Source organism: Lithobates pipiens, unplaced genomic scaffold (genome assembly GCF_037356315.1).
Source record: "Lithobates pipiens isolate NorthernLeopardFrog02 unplaced genomic scaffold, aLitPip1_a1.2 Scaffold_8, whole genome shotgun sequence".
NCBI classification, from domain to species: domain Eukaryota; kingdom Metazoa; phylum Chordata; class Amphibia; order Anura; family Ranidae; genus Lithobates; species Lithobates pipiens.
In genome coordinates this window covers 650,692,173-650,715,677 of record NW_027507903.1, presented here as the reverse complement: position 1 = coordinate 650,715,677, position 23,505 = coordinate 650,692,173, and the positions used below count along the sequence as shown (strand labels likewise).

Genomic DNA, 23,505 nt, shown 5'->3' with positions numbered 1-23,505 from the left:
TAAAAACTGCCGTTTTGGCGGGAGCACTGATTTTAATGACGATTAAAGTGAAAAAAAAAAAGTGAAATATTCCTTTAAATATGGTGCCTGGGGGGTGTCTGTAGTATGCCTGTGAAGTGCCACGTGTTTCCCGTGTTTAGAACAGTCCCTGCACAAAATGACATTAAACGGAAATAACACCATTTAAAACTGCTTGCGGTTTTAATGTTATATCTGGTTCCTGCAATATGGTTGAAAATCATTCAGAAAAATGGCATGGGTAGCCCTCCCTGCCCATTACCAGCCTATTTGGGTCTTGTACGCATATTAAGGGGAACCCCGTACCCATATTAAAAAAAGGAAATGCGTGTGGCCCCCAGGCCCTATATACTCAGAACAGCAGTATACAGGCGGTGCAAACAAGACAGGGACTGTGTAGGTTTGTTGTGTTAAGTTGAATCTGTTTGTCATTTTCAACCGGTACATTTTTAAAGTGTAGCTCCAGTCAAAAAAACTATTTTTAAGCTTTTTGGAAAACATAGGGAAGGGTTATCACCCCTGTATAATTTGTTTTGTCGTCCATCTTTTTTCATCTCACTTGCTGCTGTCTCCTTGCGTTTGCAAGTAGGAGATGTTTGTAAGTTGGATGTTTGAAAGTAGGGGCCTGCCCTATATTATAGCGGTATGTACTGGGTACAGAGCACGCAGACAGCACGCACTATCTCCTAACAATACTGACTGCAAGCTCTATTATTAGCCACTTGTTAGCCCAATGTTTGCATAAAGTGAAAGATGAAGTTATGCTGAGTAAATAGATATCAAACATGTCACTCTTCAAAATTGCACATGCCCGTGGAATGGCGCCAAACGTCGCTACTTAAAAAATCCCCATAGGCGACGCTTTAAATTTTTTTTTACTGGTTACATGTTTTGAGTTGCAGAGGAGGTCTAGGACTAGAATTATTGCTCTCGCTCTAACATTCTCGGCGATACCTCACATGTGTGGCACATGCGAGCACATGGGGACATGGGCGCTTTAATTTTTATTTTATTTTTTTATTGTTCATTTTACTTTATTTATTTTAGTTTGACATTTTTTTCCCCAAAAATATATTTTTGATCACTTTTATTCCTATTACAAGAAATGTAAACATCCCTTGTAATAGGAATATGGGGTGACAGGTCCTCTTTACGGTGAAATCTGGGGGGTCAATATGACCCCACATCTCACCTCTAGGCTGGGAAGCCTGAAATAAAAAAATAAAAAAAGATTCTGGCTTTGATCGTACTGGCGAGTTGGTAGAAGCACCGGAGGGCAGTGAGGGGCGTCTATGGCTGGGTATTTCAGGGTATCACCGAGTATGGCTGGGTATCTCTGAATATGGCTGGGTATGGCAATTTATGGCAGGGTATTACAGAGTATTGGCGGGGTATTGGCGGGGTACTACAGAGTAATAGCAGGGTACTGCAGAGTATTGGGGGGTACTACAGAGTAATGGCAGGGTACTGCAGAGTATTGGGGGTACTGCAGAGTAATGGCGGGTACTGCAGAGTAATGGCGGGTACTGCAGAGTATTGGGGGGTACTGCAGAGTAATGGGGGTTACTGCAGAGTAATGGGGGTTACTGCAGAGTAATGGGGGGTACTGCAGAGTAATGGCGGGTACTGCAGAGTAATGGCGGGTACTGCAGAGTATTGGGGGGTACTGCAGAGTAATGGCGGGTACTGCAGAGTAATGGCGGGTACTGCAGAGTATTGGGGGGTACTGCAGAGTAATGGGGGTTACTGCAGAGTAATGGGGGTTACTGCAGAGTAATGGGGGGTACTGCAGAGTAATGGCAGGGTACTGCAGAGTAATGGCAGGGTACTGCACTGCAGAGTAATGGCGGGGTACTGCAGAGTAATGGCGGGGTACTGCAGAGTAATGGCAGGGTACTGCAGAGTATGCACTGGTATTGCAGAGTATTGGCAGGGAATTGAGGGGTTAAATTCGGTGAGCAGCGATGTGGGCACTGCAGATGCAGCCCACATCGCTGCTGACACCGATCTCTTTCCCCTCCGCTGTACCGATCGGTACAGAGAGGGGAGGGAGGAACCGGCGTCATAAAATGACGCCGGTTTGTTTCCAAGTGATCACTCCGTCATTTGACGGAGCAATCACGTGGTAAACGGCCGCTATGAGCGGCCGTTTACCGTGATCCGTGATGCACACAGGACCCGGCGGTCACGGATGCTCTCGAATGCGCACACCTCGGGGCACGCGAGAGCAGAATTCTAGGAGGCCGTTAATTAACGGCCTCTCAGAGTTAAACAACCGCCCTGAAGCCGTTAATCGGCAATGGGCAGTTGTTAAGTGGTTAAAGCTAGATCACTAGCTATATAGGTGAGGTGAATATAGTGGTGTATACTGCAGACAGGGCACAGACAACAACCACTACACAGCAGCAAGATAGGAAATCAGCCAAAAACCATTGGTGTGTACTGTGTTGAAGGTACACAGAACACCCACTGCTTCAGATGCTAAGTAACACACTACACCTCAAAGGCGGCCTTATATAGTGTGGGGCGTGCACTACACAGCCTGAGCTATGATTGGCCACAGGCAGGATGCCTGTGGCCAATCATGGCTCTCCTCGCTGCCGGCGCTGCGATTGGCCAAGCATGCGGGGTCACAGTGCATGCTTGGCCAATCATGGGGCAGCAATGCACTGCGCCACCGCAGTGCATTGTGGTCCGCGCGCGCGTCACTCGAATTTTGACGCGAACATCCAAAACGTTCGGAATTCGCCGAACGGACGAACAGCCAATGTTCGAGTCGAACGTACGTTAGACTCGAACACGAAGCTCATCCCTAGTTGGCTAGAGTAGTGAAGGCAAAACAGATTAAAAGAAGAATAGCCGGGGCGTGGCTTGACCATGGAGGAGTGAAGACGTGTGTCTCCTCAGCTCCGTCTCACCGCCGCATGATAACAGCGCACGGAGGGTGAATCTGTCCCCATCCTCACACAGCGATGTCCCACAAGAGCCGGGCGTCATCCCAGCACTCACGGGTGGACCGCTCGCGGCAAGCACAGCTGGACAACTTCTTCCCGGGGCAGGAGGTGAAGGGCCGGGAGGCCTCCAAAATGGCGCCGGCAGGCAAGGCCCTGAAAGCTGGCAAGGCCGCGCCATCCACGGCCACAAAGTCGCACCGGAGGGATGCCTCGCCGATACCTTCCCCGCAGTTGGTGAGTGATTCGGCCCCCCCGACCTCCCCACGGTCCCCCGGGTTGCTGCCAGAAGCCCCTGACGAACCGGACCCCCTGGCTGATGCGGATATCAGGCGCCATATTCTGTCCCTCCCCACCAAAGCTGACCTGGAGCGCTTTGCAGATAGAGTGGAGAAGGCGTTTAAGGAGGACATTGCACAGCTTAAGGCAGACACAGTACACCTGGGGGGTAGGATGGAGTCCCTGGAGCAGAGATTTGAGGAGGCTCTCCCTGTTATACATATGCTGAAGGACCAATGTGATGCACAGGGCCGTCAGATTGAGGCCCTGCTTTGCCAGTTAGACGACGCCGAGAACCGCAGTCGCAGAGCTAACATCAGGATCCGGGGCCTACCTGAGGCCACGGGAGCTAGGGACATTGTTCCTACCCTGGAGGGTGTTTTTAAGGAGATCCTAGGCTTACCTGCTACGGCTACTGTGGAAATTGACCGTGCCTTGAAACCCCCCTCTCAAGATGTGAATAATCCCAGAGACATTATCTGTAAGCTACATAAGTATACGCTTAAAGATCGCATAATGCAGAAAATGAGAGGGAAACCCTATTTTGATTTTGATGGTGCACACCTGGCTTTTTACCCGGACATTTCAAGGCGCACTCTTATGCAACGCAGGGCCTTGCGTCCCCTCCTGCTGGCTATTCAAGAGGCTGGACTGCCATACCGCTGGGGGTTTCCCTTTGCCCTACAAGTTACCAGGGATGGTAAGACCGTGACTCTCCGCACTAAAGATGACCTCCCACATTTTTTGGCTGCCTTGGAGCTGGAACAGGTAGACTTCCCGGACTGGAGGAACCCTTCGGACTTTGCAGCTTTTAGATTGCCGACACCGCAACCGTGGCTGCCAGCTAGAAGTCAGAACCGCAGACGGCGCCACAGGAGACAATCAAGGGATCTTTCCACGGATGCTGCTGCCCCGGGTCCCTGAGGGTACCAAAACTTTTTCCCAAGGACATACTCCTGTGATCTGAAGAACTCTGGGTTGACTTGACTTGACTTACTTGGAATTCCCCACGGCACCCTGAGCTGGTTCTGGGTTTTTGGTTCGCACTGGCAGTTAATTTAATTTGATTTTTTTTGTCTCTCTTTTTAATGGCCATATTATTTTTTTTTATTATTTTCATTTCTTTGGTTCTGCCGTGGGGACCCTGTGAACTGTTAATGATTGCTGCTTTATGTGTTTTTTCCCCTCCTTTATCGCACTAAGTCAGGTGCGGTGGGCGGAGATGGGGACCCACTTCCCTCTTTGTTATGGGATTCCGCGTACCCCCAGTAGGATGCCCGTTTTTTTCTTTTTTTTTCTTCTATACGGGTTTAGATCCTGGTGAGGATCTGGAGTTGTGGCTTGGGCCCCACCCCCCCTTTGGGGGGGGTGGGGACCTCGCCATAGCTTTTAGTTTTTTTCTACATCTAGCCGGCCTCGGCCGCTATGTTTTATCAGTTGTACCTTGTATATCTTTCACATGTATGTTTTTCCTCCCCTTTTTTCTTCCCCTCTCTTCTTTTGCCTGCCCTCTTCTTCTTGACTCTTCTCTCTTTAGGTCTGCTCTGATGTTCTGCCGTCTGCACCGGGCGCACCACCACTTCGCGAGCATGTCCCGGCCTGGACTTTTGGGATGGCTACATTGCGGGTAAGCACTTACAATGTTCGGGGCCTATGCTCCCCTCATAAGCGTAGTAAGCTCTGGGGGGAACTGAAGCGGCTGAGGTCGCAGGTGATTTTCCTTCAGGAGACTCATTTTACGCATCAGTCGTCCCCTAAATTGCCCACCCATCTTTTCAACCAGTGGTTTCTAAGCAACTCCCCCTTAGCTAAATCGCGCGGTACAGCTATCGGCATACATAAGTCCTGCCCCTTCCAACCCTCTGCTCATAGGGTTGACCCCCAGGGCAGGTATGTTTTTTTGAAGGGCACTATAGCTGGACAACTCTATACGTTCGCGACACTCTATGCCCCTAACGCTGACCAACTTGCTTTTATTGACCGTACCTTGGACCGTCTAGCGGAGTTTCGGGAAGGTTTTCTAATTGTAGGAGGAGACTTTAACGTAAGCCCTGACCCCCAACTGGACACTTCCCATGCGAGACCCTCCCATTCCTATAAATTCCTTAAACATTACCGCAAGACTTTGCAATCCCATCTCCTGTCGGACGGTTGGCGGATACTGCACCCCTCGGATAGGGACTACAGTTATTATTCCTCGGTACATGATGTGTACACACGGATTGACCACATCTACGTTGACCGTAATGTCCTGGAACTCCTTCAGTCTGCGGCCATAGACGTCATTTCCATCTCAGACCATGCCCCAGTGACAGTGGCTTTTGCCCTGCCCATGGTTCAACAGAGGGCCTGGACATGGCGGCTTAATGATAATTTATTGGATGATGGCATAGCGGTGAAGGAGGTCACGGATACGCTGACTAACTACTTTAAGGAGAATACACCGGCTGAGATAGGTGAGGGGGTTGTATGGGAAGCTCATAAGGCGGTGGTTAGGGGGGCATTAATCTCTCAGGGGTCTAGGCTTAAAAAAGCTCGTCGGGCGGATTTTACGCGGGTGTATACTGCCCTTCAGAAAGCGGAACTCGCTCATAAAACTAATGGGACTCCGGAGGCTTTGTTGGCCCTGATGGAGCTACGGGAATTATTTCTGCGGTTATTAGACCGCCAAGCCCGCAAACAATTTCGCTTTTTGGCCCACAAGTATTATGAACACGGGAATAAGTGCGGTCGGATGCTGGCTCGTGCCCTCCGTAAACGCCATGCCCAGACCTATATTCACAAACTACACGATTCGGCAGGGGTTCCGGTTGTCCAATCCTCTAAAATAGCGGCCGGGTTCCGTGACTATTACACAACATTATATAACTTAGACTCTACAATCTCCCCCGCGACCCGAGTAGATAGACTCAAGGCGACCCGTGCCTATTTGGCGGCGGCTGATCTGCCGAAGCTTACCGAAGAACAATCCGCTGCCTTGGAACTCCCAATCACGGTGGAGGAGATTGGGGCCACGGTGGAGTCCTTGCCCAATGGTAAGAGTCCTGGTCCGGACGGATTTACTAAGGTTTACTATAAAACTTTCCTGCCCCAGCTACAGGCTCCCATGTGCGCTTACTTTAATGCTATCGCAGGGGGCAGTGCCATCCCCCCGGAAGCCCTTCTGGCTCATATTACTGTGCTGCCGAAGGAGGGCAAGGACCCCACCGTCCCCCAGAGCTACCGCCCTATTTCCCTCCTTAATGTGGACATAAAGATTCTGACGAAAATTCTAGCAAATAGACTGAAGCTCCTTATTCCTGACCTGGTCCACCCGGACCAGACAGGCTTTGTTGCTGGGAGGGAAGCCAGGGATAACTCCCTTCGAGCGGTCCATCTTATTCACTGGGCCCGCTCCCACCCGGTCCCGCATCCGTATATTGTTTTGTCCACTGACGCTGAAAAAGCTTTTGACCGCATAGACTGGTCCTACCTGACAGAGGTACTTCACTCAATACAACTGGGCCAGCGGATGTTGACGACGATTGCGGCCTTATATTCTGCACCTTGTGCTCAGGTCAAAGTAAATGGGATTTTGTCGGCCCGGTTCCCCATTAGAAACGGCACGAGGCAGGGGTGTCCTCTTTCACCCCTCTTGTTTGCCCTAGTGCTGGAGCCGTTTCTCCGCACGGTGCGGGCTAGCCCCGATATTAAGGGCCTCCAAGTTGGTAACACAGAACACAAACTCTCGGCTTATGCTGACGATGTGTTGTTTCACCTTACGGACCCCCTGCTCTCTCTGCCAAATCTGATGAGGGAACTGAAACTTTTTGGGTCATTGTCTAATTTTAAGATAAATTTTTCAAAGTCGGAAATACTCCCTGTCCACTTAGCCCCGCATCTCATGACATCCCTCAAGTCCGCCTTTCCCTTCGTTTGGACTATGTCGTCCCTGCGATACTTAGGAGTACATTTAACGAACCGTTACGATACCCTGTACTTAGCTAATTACCCACCCTTACTGGATGCGATCAAACGAGATCTCTTACACTGGACGGGGACGGCGTTTACTTGGTTTGGTCGGGTGAGTGTCATAAAGATGAATGTCCTACCCCGTGTGCTCTTTTACTTACAGATGCTTCCGATCCCCTTGCCCAAATGTTTCTTTGACCGCTTAAATAGTATGATGTCTCGCTTTATATGGAACGACCGTAAACCTAGAATAGCGTTACGGATACTGCGTCGTTCGAAGAGGTGGGGTGGACTGGGTGTCCCAGACATTAGACAGTATTATCAAGCGGTGGCCCTCCAGAAGATTCTAGACTGGCATTTCCATTCTCGAACTAAGCTCTGGGTCCCTTTAGAGAAGTATCTGGCGGGTAGGAACTTGGCTTACGCGCCCTGGTTGCCCCGGGTATATAGGGGCCTGGCGGAGACGACCTCCCCTCTGACGACCCATGTGTTCTCAGTTTGGGACAGGCTCAATGCGACCCTTAAGCTGGCTCCCCCTATGTCCCCGGTGGCCCCATTGGGGGGTTTCCTGTGGTTCCCGCCGGGAGAACAGATGGGTTTCTTTGGGAATTGGGTTGACGATGGGAACGCTAGTTGCGGGCAATTCTTGAGGGATGGTGGTCTTATGCCATATGAGGCCCTGCCCGTCGGTAGCTGTGGCTCCCGAATGAACTACTGGAGATACCGGCAACTACACCACTTTTTTCAGGCACATGGTCATACTATTAGGGATCCCCGGACCCTTACCCCGTTTGAGCGCATCTTTCTTGCAGAGGAGCCGACTCCACACCTGGTTTCCGAGTTATACCGGCTGTTGGACTCGGCCAGCTCCCAGACTACTCCTGCCTATATTAGACGGTGGGAGACTGACTTGGGGACAACGTTCACAGAGACGCAGTTATCACACCTTTATTCCCTCACCCATTCGTCCTCTAGAGATTCCAAGGTTCAGGAGACCAACTTTAAGTTATTAGCACGCTGGTACCGGGTGCCGGCAGACTTGGCCTGTATTTACCCCTCCGCATCGGAGTCCTGCTGGAGGGGATGTGGACAGCGAGGAACCCTAGTTCACGTGTGGTGGGAGTGCCCCCTAATCCGACCCTTCTGGGAAGACATACAGGGTCAAGTGAAGGCTGTGACCGGGATTGAGGTCCCCCTCTCGCCGCTGCACTTCCTTCTGCAGGTGCCCTCGGTCCCGCTTAGGGTTTATAAGAATTCCGTGTTGGCACATTTGCTGAATGCAGCCAGACGCCTGATTCCGTTATATTGGAAGCGGCCTGGAATCCCCACTCGAGAAGAGTGGTGCAGGGGAGTGCATGCGGTGAAGGAGGCAGAGCACTGGGTCGCTACCTGTAAAGGCCTAGAGGATCGTTTCCACGATATCTGGAGATCCTGGTCGACGTATGCATCGGATCCTAACCATATGCCCTCCAGTCTAGACGTGGCTCTGCTGGAATTGGCAGACCCCACCCTTAAAACTCTCAGACTGGGCGGAGCCCAGGGGGGGACTGGATCTCCCCCTGGAAGCTCTTAGCGTAGGCATACTGCTTACGAATATTGAAGCTGGGGAGTGGTGTGCCCGGTGCGGACGGAGCGGACATTTGGTGACTATACTCAGGTAAATGGACCTACTTTTCCTATTCTCTTCCTGTCCCTGTCGTTCTTCCTTTCTACCCTCTGCTGACCTTTTCTCTTTTCCTTTTCCTCTTCCCCATCTTTCTACCTTTCTTGGGTCAGAATGTCATGTAACCTGAGCTGCCGAAGCTGGTAGGTGGTGGGCTGGGATCCCTATTTTGACGCTTGGGCTGCCAGGCAAGAAATTCTAAGTTTGGCGGAGGGAGGCGTTCCGGCCGACCCTCTGTGGTGACACCGGCTCCCGGGATGCGCTGGCGGTGGAGGGTGGTTAGCTGGCGGCTGTTGGGGCCCCCCCCCTCTACCCTGGTGCCGGGACGGTGTCCATTTCTCTGGTCTCTGTCTGCCGGATTTTGACCCACTATTGGTTGAGGTAATTGTTTCCTTTTACCCTGGCACTTATCTGGGTTTCCCAGCCCGCCTGCTATGTATACACCCAAGACATTCTCCTTCTCCTTATGACTCTAAGACCTCTCTCTTTAAGTCTGGTTAAATGTTCAACTTACATGATGTTACTCTAGCACTGGAGTGGCCTTTTTTGAGGCCGCTAAATATTGCACTTCAATGTGATGTTGGACCTGTATTGTTTTTCTGTCTCTGTTATATTGCAATAAATACTGATTACACAAAAAAAAAGAAGAATAGCCACTCTTACCCATCCACTTACCAAACAATCTGTTACCAATCCTAAAGATATAGCCAATGTGTTTGCGGACTATTATCAAACGTTATACGATCTTCGCAATGACGGGTCTACTCCTCAACCATCTCCAAAACTTATTGATGGGTTCTTAAAGGATTTAAAACTACCCACCCTTTCTAAAGATCAAATTGACTCCATCTCTCAATCATTTACTACACAATAAATCTGTTTGGCCATTCACCAACTTCCCAACCGTAAGTCTCCTGGAGAAGATGGTTTTATAAATGAGTACTATAAACACCTTTCTACAGAAATTGCCCCGCACCTACAATCAGTCTTCAATCTTGCTTCGTCCTCGGGATTTTTTCCAACTGATATGCTTAAAGCGGTGATTGTGACGTTACCTAAACCTGACAAAGACCCCACTAGCCCAGTTAACTATAGACCTATCTCCCTTCTTAATACGGATGTAAAGCTGTATGCCAAACTTTTAGCAACTAGATTGCAATCAGTCCTTCCCTATCTAGTTCACCCGGACCAAGTAGGCTTTGTACCTGGTCGTCAGGCCCCAGACGGCACTAGACATCTTCTCAACTTAATCTCACAGGTTGGATCCTCTCGGGTGCCTTCTCTGCTTCTATCTTTGGATGCGGAGAAGGCATTCGACAGGGTCCAATGGGGTTACCTTCAGGCAGTGCTCAACGCCTTCGGAATCGCAGGGTGGTTACAAAAGGCTATATTAGCTCTCTACTCCAACCCCTCGGCCACGGTACTTACATCTGGGATCACCTCCAAACAGATACACATTACCAACGGGACACGACAAGGGTGCCCCCTTTCCCCAATAATTTTTACACTTCTCATGGAACCTCTAGCAGAGCATATCAGATCTCATCCTAAAATAACTGGAATGTCTATAGCTGGTAAAGAGCATAAAATCAGCTTATTCGCTGATGATGTAATGCTTATACTCTCTAACCCCTTGACATCGTTGACTGCAACTCAACAACTGCTGCAGGATTTCAGTGCTGTATCCTATTATAAATTGAATGCCACAAAATCCCAAATTCTTGATATTAACGTCTCAGTGGCCATGAAATCTACTTTATCCAAACGATTCCCTTTTAAGTGGGCCACTCACTCTATACCCTTTTTAGGTATTAATTTGACCCGTCAGACCTCTCAATTGTTTAACTATAATTTTAAACCCTTTCTAGAAACATTACCTCAACAATTGTCACATCTGCATACTCAAGGTCTATCTACCACGGGGAAAATAGCAGCACTTAAAATGATTATCCTCCCCAAACTTCTCTATTTATTTCGCACGTTAATCCTCCCTATACCCCGCACCTTTCTTTCCTCAGTCCAAACAACGTTTAATCACTATATATGGAATCGTAAACCTCCCAGGTGCTCTATTACTATCCTTTTAAAACATAAGAGAATTGGGGGCATGGGTGCCCCTAATGTATTGGCGTACTACAAAGCGTGTGTCCTGGACCAACTTAAATACTGGTGGTCCCCATCCGAACACAAAACGTGGAATTCCATGGAAGCCGGTGATAACCCTAATAGAAATCTCAAGGCAACCCTGATAGCTATTCAACTAGGGGCTCGTGTACCTCCCTCCCATATTCCCACTATCCAGATTTCCACCACCTTATGGTCGGAGTTTCATGTTTCCTCCATATCTACTCAGCCATTATGTAAACTGTCTACCCCGCTTGAGGTTCTTTATGACTTCATTCCGTACCTTGATTTGAAACCTTGGATCTCCAAAGGCATTACTCTTGTCAAAGATTTATACCATGAAATGTCCCTATACAAATTTGACGATTTAATCACCAAATTTTCTCTCCCTACATCAGCTTATTTCTCCTATATACGCATTTATTCATTTCTACTCTACTGAAGCGCCCATTACCGTTGTACCTGTCATTGCCTTCTTCACTCTATAAGTTACTCTAGGATCCTAGTAACTCCATTAAAGGAATTTCCCTATTCTATGGTATTTATACCTTCCACGACTCTTTCTCTAAAACTACTACTATCTCCAAATGGGAAAAAGTCCTGAGTAAATCGTTTCCTGACACTCACTGGAAATCAGCATTTTCTACCACTTACGCCTCTACTAGATGTGCTAATCATTGGGAACTGTTTCAAAAAGTTGTACACTCCTGGTATCTCACCCCCTACAGATTGAGTAAATTTTGTCAGGACCGCACGGCCTTATGTTGGAGGGATTGTGGTGATGTAGGCACTTTGTTCCACATCTTGTGGTCTTGTAAATCGGTGCGATCCTTCTGGAACAAAATTTTTGTGTTGGTATCTGAAAAAAGCGATACACGTATAGATCCTTCCCCTGAACTCGCTCTGCTTCACCTCACAATACATGAATTTCCATCCAATACCAGAACCGTACTTACTCATCTTTTGCTAGCAGCTAAATTGACTATCACTAGACTGTGGAACTCGGATAAATCTCCATCCCTTACTGATGCAGTAACTACTCTCAACCATCAGTGCGAGATGGAGAAACTATTAGCTATCACTGATCTCAAGATCATATCATTTAGGACCAAATGGAAACTATGGCTTTCACACCCACGGTGTACGGTTAAAGGTTAAAGAATGATAACGTGTTTTCATGCCTCAAGCCATACCATGTACGTGTACCTATCATTTATATCTGCCCTTGATATTTGCATAAAGTGACTCCCCCTTCCCTTCCTTTCCATCACTCCTTCCTCTCCCTCTTATTCATCTGCAAGGGCACCATCTATCCAAGATTTTCATCTAATGGAAGTGAAAGTTCACATCGTCTGTAGAAATTATATCTATATTAAACTTTCAATTCTCTTGGCTACCTGGTGCCACTTGAGGTTTGCACCCCGTGTATTCTCAGATTGCCCCACTTGTTTCCCCATTTTTGTACATTTCCTGTTGTGTATGTATTCTTTCTTTATTTTATATATATATATATATTTTTTTTCTCTTTTGCTATTAGTAATGTTTAAATTGTAGGGTGAGAGGCCCCTTCCCTCTCAGGTACAATGTGATCCCATTGGGGTGCCTGTGAGGGAATGGGGGGTTATCTCTTGCCTAATACATGAGCGAGTTATTCCTTTACTTACTTTCTATGCAAAGATTTGCCAATATAAGCAACTATTTCATAATAGCGGTTCATTGTATGGCAGATATTGAATATATGACTTTGTTCTTTACGATTTCTGTTATTTTCTGAAAATTCAATAAAAATTATTGAAATTAAAAAAAAAAAAAAACCTGGCGGTGAACCTAAAAAATAACTAGCTACCTAGCGACACTAGCGACACTAATGCAGCGATCAGAAAAATGATCGCTTAGTGACACTGGCAAAAGGGGGTGAAAGGGTTAATTGGGGGCAATCAGGGGGTTAAAACCATTATTGGGTAGTATATCGGGGGACCTAGCGCTATAAAAACCTGGCAGTGAACCTAAAAAAATAACTAGCTACCTAGCGACACTAGCGACACTAATGCAGCGATCGGAAAAATGATTGCTTAGTGACACTGGCAAAAGGGAGTGAAAGGGTTAACTAGGGGCAATCAGGGGGTTAAAACTGTTATTGGGTAGTATATCGGGGTACCTAGCGCTATAAAAACCTGGCGGTGAACCTAAAAAAATAACTAGCTACCTAGCGACACTAGCGACACTAATGCAGCGATCAGAAAAATGATCGCTTAGTGACACTGGCAAAAGGGGGTGAAAGGGTTAACTCTAAGGGCAATCAGGGGATTAAATCTTTATTGGGGGGTGGTAGGGGGCTACCCTGGACCTAACACTAACTGCCCTGACAGTTTTTACTTTTACAACTGACACTGAATGCAGTGATCAGTAAATAAATGATCACTGCAATCGGTGACAGTGTGACTCGGGGGGGGACATCGGGGGGCGATCGGGGGGGTGATCGGGGTGGTTTGTGTGCCTATGTGTTATTTAGTGTCAGTGTAGTGTTTGGTGCACTTACTTTCTGTCTTCTCTTCGCAGTCCGGTCAATAAGACCGTCCCGAGGAGAATTACATCACTTCCTCCCTGCCTGTGTATACAATACACAGTGGGAGGGAGCTTCTCATTCGCCAGGAGCGATTGAGAGGGGATGGCCAGAAACCAACGGCCATCCCCTCATCCCGGATCGCTCCTGAAGCGAACCGGACTGCCGCATGCAGTGGGAGGGGGTCCGATCGGACCCCCCCACCCGCTGGAAGGCAAGCACGTACATGTACGTGCTTGTGCCTGTACATGCCATTGTAATGACGTACATTGGCATGCGGCGGTCCTTAAGTGGTTAAGGGGAACCCTGCACCCAAAATATGTTATGTTAATGTTAGGCAGATGCCTGTGTTGCACAAATGAACTACACAACACCAGCAACGAGGGGGTAGATTGAGGTGCATGCTGTGCAGGAGGCACACTACACTGACTGAATATTAGGCAGATGCCTGTGTTGCACAAATCAATTACACAACACCAGCAATGAGAGGGGGTAGATTCAGGTGTATGCTGTGCAGGAGGCACACTACACCCACTGTAACAGTGGCGCAGTGCATTGTGGGCCGTTCGTATCACACAAATTTGATGCGAACGGGCCACAAAGTTCTGGTTTCGATAAACGGACGAACTGACGAACGGCCGATAAACATGAGTTTGAATCGAACACCGGGCTCATCCCTAGTGACTGCATTAACGTTCCTAGTAAGCAGATCTGCGTACATGGGAACCATAGCATAACCATACAAAATTATGGCCCACTGAGCAATGATAGAGTACGGCTTGCGTCATTGGTAGCAGTGGGAGTGTGCACACGGTTGTGTTCAGAGCCATGTAAGTAGTGTTCAAATTCTGAGACCCTTTGGGTCTCAGAGGACGCTTGCCACATGGCTCTGCACACAACCATCTGCACACATCACTACTGTATTTCTATTTGAATATATACATGTGTGTGATTGGTTCTTTTGAAATAATACAAGTGTCTGGCTGATTCTGAAGCCACCAACTTCCTTTCTTATTCATGTTTACAATATAAATAAAGGGAGCTGCTCATCCTAGGGAGGATTCTGCTAAGCTCAAGTGTGATACCAGCGTCTGTCTGTGTTACTTGGAGATATACAAGCGTGCTTTCCCGGGAATTATACATTGTATTTGTGCTTTTAAGCGCAAAGAAATTATTTGCTTATAGGAGAAGCTTATAATTTCCAGCACACCAGTGAGTCCCGCAGCTAGCATCCACAAGGGGGAGGTAGGCGCAGGGACGGCATGACATGTGCTGGACTGCACAGTCGCCGTTGGGCGGAGCCAGGGGGCGGAGCCACTGCGTCCATCTCGTGCTAGCAGGGACAGTGCTAGCAGTTGGAGAGCGGAGGAGGAAGCAATCCCCACCCACCCTCCCTGGTTTGGTACGGGGATTCGGTCTCGGGTGATAGTGTGTTTCATTGGGCGGTTCTGGGGGCTTGAGATGAGGAAGTGAGGTACAGGTAAAAAGGCCTGTTGTACCCATCCATGGGATGGGAGTGGTTGTAGGTACTTCCAGGTTACAAGGGTTTGACCTGGAAGGGTTTAAAATGGGTAGGTCACTGCTACAGTTGGTTATAGCCTCTGAGACAGGGGTTGCCGTCTGGAGGTCAAGAGGTTACAGTTGAAGTTGTTGGCAGTGACCATTTTATGTTGTGATGCTACGTACCCATGACCCCTTGGAAAGGCTGGGAAAGTTTCTTACCGTATTTAAATGTTGGTATTTATTAAAGATTATATTTTGGTTAATAAAAAGTTTAGGCCTGATGGCCATTTACTCCAAAATCTGTCCAGTCGTTTGTTAAGAGGGACAAGGTTTGGGAGGGGGCGGGTAAGCCGGGTTATGAAGGTTCCGAGGTAATGTAAAATATAACACTGGGTTGAGTCCTACAGATGTCAAGCAGTACTGGACCTCTTTATTATAAAAAGGTCAGTAACGCTTTTGGATGATTACCCCGCCATGGCCTTTCAATGATGTTCCTGCTGACTCTCAGAGGGCCTTTGATCAGTTCCTCCCGTTGGGGTGTCCGTGATGTCAGGAGAGTCCAGTAGAGCCGTGTACTCGTGTTAGGTCCCCCGTGCACCACACACAGCCAAGTCCATTGCATCCTAACTGCTCTCCGCCTCTCCAGGAACTTTGTGCGGTCCCCGGTATCCTCTATATCAGATGATCACCATCTGATCCGCATGTTATGTTTACAACTCAGTAAGTGTGTTGTGATCTTTATATACTGGGGTTTAGAACTGGATAGGCCTTTGCGCTTATGATTACACTATTACATACTCAGTGCCTTGGTGTTAATTATGCTCTGTGTTCATTTGCACCCGATATAGGATCGCTGGTCCATTAACCGTTTGTGCTGTTCGTCTGTCTTATCCTGGTGTGCGCCTATGCTCGCCCTAGGTGTTGTGGTTTGCCTATTTACTATCTGGTCTCACTGTTAGGAGCATGCATTGTTCACATTGATGCAGCAAGTACAGTGGTGTGAAAAAGTGTTTGCCCCCTTCCTCATTTCCTGTTCCTTTGCATGTTTGTCACACTTAAGTGTTTCGGAACATCAAACCAATTTAAACAATAGTCAAGGACAACACAAGTAAACACAAAATGCAATTTGTAAATGAAGGTGTTTATTATTAAAGGTGAAAAAAAATCCAAACCATCATGGCCCTGTGTGAAAAAGTGATTGCCCCCCTTGTTAAAACATACTATAACTGTGGTTGTCCACACCTGAGTTCAATTTCTCTAGCCACACCCAGGCCTGATTATTGCCACACCTGTTCACAATCAAGGCATCACTTAAATAGGAGCTACTTGACACAGTAAGGTCCACCAGAAGATCCTTAAAAGCTACACATCATGCCGAGACCCAAAGAAATTCAGGAACAATTGAGAAAGAAAGTAATTGAGATCTATCAGTCTGGAAAGGGTTATAAAGCCATTTCCAAAGCTTTGGGAATCCAGCGAACCACAGTGAGAGCCATTATCCACAAATGGCGAAGACATGGAACAGTGGTGAACCTTCCCAGGAGTGGCCGGCCGCCCAAAATTACCCCAAGAGCGCAGCGACGACTCATCCAAGAGGTCACAAAAGATCCCACAACAACGTCCAAGGAACTGCAGGCCTCACTTGCCTCAGTTAAGGTCAGCGTTCATGCCTCCACCATCAGGAAAAGACTGGGCAAAAATGGCCTGCATGGCAGAGTTCCAAGGAGAAAACCACTGCTGAGCAAAAAGAACATCAAAGCTTGTCTCAATTTCTCCACAATACATCTTGATGATCCCCAAGACTTTTGGGACAACATTCTGTGGACCGATGAGACAAAAGTGGAACTCTTTGGAAGGTGTGTGTCCAAGTATATCTGGCGTAGAAGGAACACTGCATTTCAGAAAAAGAACATTATACCAACAGTAAAATATGGTGGTGGTAGTGTGATGGTCTGGGGCTGTTTTGCTGCTTCAGGACCTGGAAGACTTGCCGTGATAAAAGGAACTATGAATTCTGCTGTCTACCAAGAGATCCTGAAGGAGAATGTCCGACCATCTGTTCGTGTACTCAAGCTGAAACGAACTTGGGTTCTGCAGCAGGACAATGATCCTAAACACACCAGCAAGTCCACCACCGAATGGCTGAAGAAAAACAAAATGAAGACTTTGGAGTGGCCTAGCCAAAGTCCTGACCTGAATCCTATTGAGATGTTGTGGTATGACCTTAAAAAGGCAGTTCATGCTCGAAAACCCTCTAATGTAACTGAATTAGGACAATTCTGCAAAGATGAGTGGGCCAAAATTCCTCCAGGACGCTGTAAAAGCCTCATTGCACGTTATCGCAAACGCTTGGTTGCAGTTGTTGCTGCTAAGGGTGGCCCAACCAGTTATTAGGTTTAGGGGGCAATCACTTTTTCACACAGGGCCATGATGGTTTGGATTTTTTTTCACCTTTAATAATAAACACCTTCATTTACAAATTGCATTTTGTGTTTACTTGTGTTGTCCTTGACTATTGTTTAAATTGGTTTGATGTTCCGAAACACTTAAGTGTGACAAACATGCAAAGGAACAGGAAATGAGGAAGGGGGCAAACACTTTTTCACACCACTGTATATGATATTGTGTACCTTATGACATGTGTGTAGCGGTACCCTCATAAGAGCCACTGGTTAAATCAGTACCCCACTGGTTGCCCTGACCCTGCAAGTCCTACACGACATCCGACACCTTCGGTTCAGACATTTTTTCTTATAATGGTGACCACAATGAGATAAATACACCTCAATTGGATATTTCAATAGGCCGGTTTACTTGGTGGAATTAAAGTAGTTAAAGGTAACAGCACAGATTTATATTGACCAGAAAACCAGGACCAGGAGGACCTAGAAAAAAAAAATCACAGAATTCCAATCTGTGACCACTGGACAACATTTCAAAATTCATCCCCTTATCACATGCAACTCGGAGTATGTAACCTACATGCCGGAGTGCCCATGCTCATTCCAATACGTAGGCTGCACGACGAGAGAATTGAGGGAGAGAATAAATGAACATCTAACGAATAGCTAGTAGATAGTGAATTGCAGACTGTCCCTGCTCCAAACACCAAACTGTCCCTCCCTACACTGAGAAACGACAGCTGCAGAATCGGTCAGCAGCACAGCAGTGCACTATAATATGCTTTCTATATTTGAAAGAAAGTATATTATACGTGTACAACCCTATATACTGTACACCTATACCAGTCCTTCAAAGGACCTTTGTGGACCTAGTAGCTATTGAATTGCAGACTGTCCCTGCTCCAAACACCAAACTGTCCCTACACAGAGAAATGAAAGCTGCAGAATCGGTCAGCACTGCATGCAGTCCACTATAATATGCTTTCTATATTTGAAAGGAAGTATATTATACGTTTATTACAACCCTATGTACTGTACACCTATACCAGTCCTTAAAAGGACTTTTGTGGACCTAATAGTAATAGCTACTGATTAGACTGACTGTCCCTGCGCCACACAGCAACCTCTCCCTACACTGACAAAAGACAGAATGTAAAATGGCCGCCAGATCAGGTCTATTTATAAGGTAGGGGTTATGTCCATGTGCTGAAATGTCTCAATTGGCTGTCCTGTACCCCATGATGGATGTATCATGGGTCGAAGTTCTTCACAATGTAAATTAATATGTCCACAGCACCAGAAGTCCACTGGTTTGGCGAATCGCGAACGAGCAAAGTTCACCGCGAACCGACCGCCGGGCGAACCGCAAGGCCATCTCTAGAGAGGAGTAGCAGACACCGAGCGATTGGTAAGGTGGATGAGTCTGGCGGCAGCATTCATGATGGATTGAAGAGGTGATAGACTATGTAGAGGTAAGCCAATGAGAAGGCAAGAGATGATCAGCGAGTGAATTAAGAGCTTTATTGTGTCATTGGTTAGAAAGGGACATATTTTGGAGATGTTGCGGAGGTTGAGGCAGCAAGATTTGGACAGTGATTGGATGTGGTGCTTAAAGGAGACTTCAGAGTCCAGGACCACACCTAGAACCTTGGCATGCGGGGATTGGCTTATAGTTGTGCCATCGAGTTTGACCGAGAGATCAGGGGAAGGGGAAGGGGCATATGGGGGAGGAAAAATTCTAAGTTTGGTTTTGGATAGATTGAGTTTGAGGAAGTGGTGTGACATCCAGACTGATATATCTGATAGTAAATTAGTGATATATACCTGAGGAAACAGAGGGAGTGTACAGCAAATATCTCCTAAACAGCTCATGTTTAGGAAATATTTCCACTACCTATAGGTAAGCCGTATTATAGGTAAAAGTCACAATCAGAGGTTTACAATCACTTTAAGAAGAAGCACATTGAGGTCATGGAGAAAACTAGCCAGTCTCCAGACCTTTATCCTATAGAAAATGTATGGAGGGAGCTGAAACTTCGAGTTGCCAAGTGACAGCCAAGAAATCTTAAATTGATTGTAAAGCTTTCATTTTTGTTTTCATTAAAATAAAATAAAATGTCATACTTACCTGCTCTGTGCAGTGGTATTGCACAGAGCAGCCTGGATCTTTCTCTCCTCGAGTTCCTCGCTGGAGCTCCTGGCTCCTCTCTCCTTTTTGGGTGCCCCCCCCCCCCCCCGCAGCAAGCAATTTGCTATGGGAGCTCCCAATCTGAGCTTCTGCTCTGTGTCCATTCACACACGGAGCCGCGGTTTGGTCCCGCTATCTCCTGATTGGCTCACTGGCTGTGATTGACAGCAGCGGGAGCCAATAGCTCTTGCTGCTGCCAATAGCCAATCAGGATTTTGAGTACCCAGAGAGGCAAGGCGCTCCTGGACATCGCTGGATCAAGAGGGGGCTTGGGTAAGTATAAGGGGGTTTGGGGGGCTGCTGCACACAGACGTTTTTTTACCTTCATGCATTGAATGTATGAAGGTAAAAAACCTTCTGCCTTTACAACCACTTTAACCATTTCAGCCCCGGAACATTTGGCTGCCAAATGACCAGGCCACTTTTTGCGATTCGGCACTGCTTCGCTTTAACTGACAATTGCGCGGTCGTGCGATGTGGCTCCCAAACAAAATTGACGTGCTTTTTTTTTATACAAATAGAGCTTTCTTTTGGTGGTATTTGATTGTCTCTGTGGTTTTTATTATTTTTTTGCGCTATAAACAAACATAGAGTGATAATTTTGAAAAAAAGCAATATTTTTAACTTTTTGCTATAATAAATATCCCCAGAAAATATATATATATTTTTTTTCCTCAGTTTAGGCCGATACCTATTCTTCTACCTATTTTTGGTAAAATAAGCTTTTATTTTGCGCAAAAATTATAGTTATAGGGGATAGTTTTAAGCCATTTTTTAGTAATGGCGGCGATCAGCGATTTTTATCGTGACAGTGAAATTATGGTGGACACATGGGGACAATTTTGACACATTTTTTGGGACCATTGGAATTAATACAGCGATCAGTGCTATAAAATTGCATTGATTACTGTAAAAATTTCACTGGCAGGGAAGGGGTTAACCACTAGGGGGCGGGAAAGGGGTTACGTGTGTCCTAGGGAGTGATTCTAACTGTCTGGGGGAGGGGCTAGCAGTGACACAACACTGATCGCTGCTCCCGATGAGAGGGAGCAGACTCAGGCGGAATTTTGAGGGGGGGGGGGGCAGAGTGCCTAACATACTGCCCCTTGAGCCATTTTCACCCCTCTCACTCCTCTGTCTCACTCCCCTGTCTCTCGGCCCCCCTCTCTCACTCACTCCCTCTCTCTTACACTCACCCCCACTCTCTCACTCACCCAACCCTCGCTCTCATCTTCTCTCACACTCCACCCCTCTCTCAGCCCCCCTCTGTCTCTCACCCCCTCTCTCTTACACTCATTTCCTCTCTCTCTCACCCACACTCTCTCACCCTCTTTGCCTCAAACCCCCTCTCAGCCCAACTCTCTCTCTGACCCCCTGCCCTTCTCATGATAAACAAATATGGATGGGGGGGTCTTTTGGTTTGTGTAATTTTTTTTTGGGGGGGTGGGGGCAGAATTTTACTACTGGATCCAGACAGCCCAATGTCTTGGGCCAGCCCTGTCAGCACACACATTTTTTCACCCACCCCCTCTCTTACCCCTCTCTCTCCCACTCCACCCCTGTCTCTCAGCCTTCCTCTGTCTCTCACTCCACTCTCTCTCTCACCCCCTCTCAGCCCCTCTCAGCCCCCCTCTTTCTCACTCCCACCTCCCTCTTACCCCCCTCTCATCCCCTCTCTTTCTCTTTCACTCCCACCTCTCTCTCTCACCCCTTCATAATATACAAAAATGGATGTGGGGACCTTTGGTGGGCGTGATGGGGTTTGTTTTTGGTGTGGGGGGCAGAATTTAATTCTTAGTAGCACAATACAGCAATGTCTTGGGCCAGCCCTGTCAGCAAACACATTGCTTACCTCCTATTCAGCTTTTCATACTAGTGTCCTCACTTCCTGTAACTTCGCCACCTACCTCACCATCTTACCTTACACAGACTGAAGATCAGAGGGAGGCACAGGATATATGGATGGAGGGTGGGTGTTGCAAGTTGGTGGTTGGCTGCTAAGATGAAGCAACCAATCACCTGCTTGTTAACCAGCTCCACCCTCCATCCAGAACTGTCTCGGCTCCCACTGTTGGCTCTGTGAGGATTACAGATCAACGGCGGGGGGGGGGGGTTGCTAAATGGCGGTACTGCGGTGGTCCGAATGGGAATGTGACGCGGTTCGCATTTGGCCCGCGGTCTGCCATTTAGTGATGCCCATTAAAGAAATGTAGTAATTGGGCAAACCTATGAAATCTGCAGGGGATTAAATCATTCTTTTCCTCACTGTGTGTGTATATATATATATATATATATATATATATATATATATATATATATATTTTGATATTGGGGGGGTGTCTGGCTCAGTGGTAGGTGAGTTCACAGTCAACAGGAACTTCAGTTTAAGGGCGTGGTAGCCCACTTTTATTGAAAGTAACAAAAAATGAAAGTTCATACATGCATGGGTTGCCCACACAGGGGTTCTTATCCCAAAAATTACAACACAAACAAAAATTTCAAGCCACCTCGCTCTCAAGGCTCGCTCAGCCTTGGTTGCAGTACAAAGCTGCGCAGGCCCACTCCTGGCCTCTATGAAGGGGTTCTCTTGACACTCCAGGCTTTCACACTCCTCCAAGACTCACAGTCCCCTCTGGTCCCCAAGACTCTCTCTTCCAGTTGTCTCAGCTATGGTCTCCCCGACTCTCTCAGCTGGCCCAACTCTCTCAGTCCACTGACCTGGAACCTCTCCCACATGGAGTGCCGTCTCAAGGATATTGGCTGGGTTGTTAAACTGTAGCACCCCTCCCTCCTGAGTTATGTTCAGATCTGCCTTATAATGAGTGTGTGCACCTGGACATACACTCACAACCTGCAGAACTTCTGGAAATCCCGAACACAAGACTGAAGACTCCATCCCTCCCAATGCTCTTTGAGGTCTTCAAGTTTCCATCCCCAATCCAGACTTACAAATTCCAGAGAAGACTTAAAGCCTAGTTTTCTATGCTTCACCAATCTTCTGCTGGGACTTCTCAAACTGCCTCTTTGAGAGTCCTGCGTCCATTTTACCCTAATTTTCACAGAGACCGGGGCTCTCACTCTCACAATATATTGTATTTGGGTGTGAAATTTATACTGAAACATAACAACCGATGAGATGCTGGCTCCTATTACCTCTATACAGATATAGTAAGCCCTTGTACACATGTTGTCGGTTAATCCAACTGTGTGTGGGCCCCATCGGACTGTTTCCATCGGAATATCCAACGGACAAAGTTTGAGAGCTGGGCTATAAAACTTTCCGACAAAATGCTCCGATCGGACTTTGTCCAATCATGTGTAGAGAATTCCGATCGGACAAAGTGCCACGCATGCTCAGATCAAATTACTAGACCAAAGCTATTGGCTATTAGCCTGAACGTAGTCCCGTCGTAATGAAATAACATTGCCACGTTACGTACGATTGGATTTTCCGACAACTTTGTCCGACCGTGTGTATGCAACACAAGTTTCAGACAAAATCCGTCGGACAAACTCCGACAGATTTTGTTGTCGGAATGTCCGACCGTGTGTACAAGGGCTTAAGCCGCGTACACACGGGCGGACTGTATGGCCAACTTAGTCCGTCAGACAATCCGACGGACAGTCTGTCCTACTTTCGAATGAACGGACTTGACCACACACGATGAACAAACAGTCCGCTGAAAGCTTGCGCGATGACGTGTACAGCACGTACGACGGGACTAGAAATAGGAAGTCCAAGACACAGCAATGCAACCTTTCGCCGTGTAAATCCTTTCTGAGCATGCGCCATACTTAGTCCGTCCAACTAGCCTACTCACGAGCGGATTGTCCGCTGAAACCAAAGTCTGACGGACAATATT

The 23,505-nt window shown here is 47.4% G+C and overlaps 1 protein-coding gene across 4 annotated transcripts in view; it reads right to left on the bottom strand.

The window, feature by feature from the left end:
• LOC143961707 (CD209 antigen-like protein C) overlaps positions 1-23,505 on the bottom strand; it is a 321,050-nt gene that overhangs the window by 287,039 nt on the left and 10,506 nt on the right. The window lies entirely within an intron of this gene.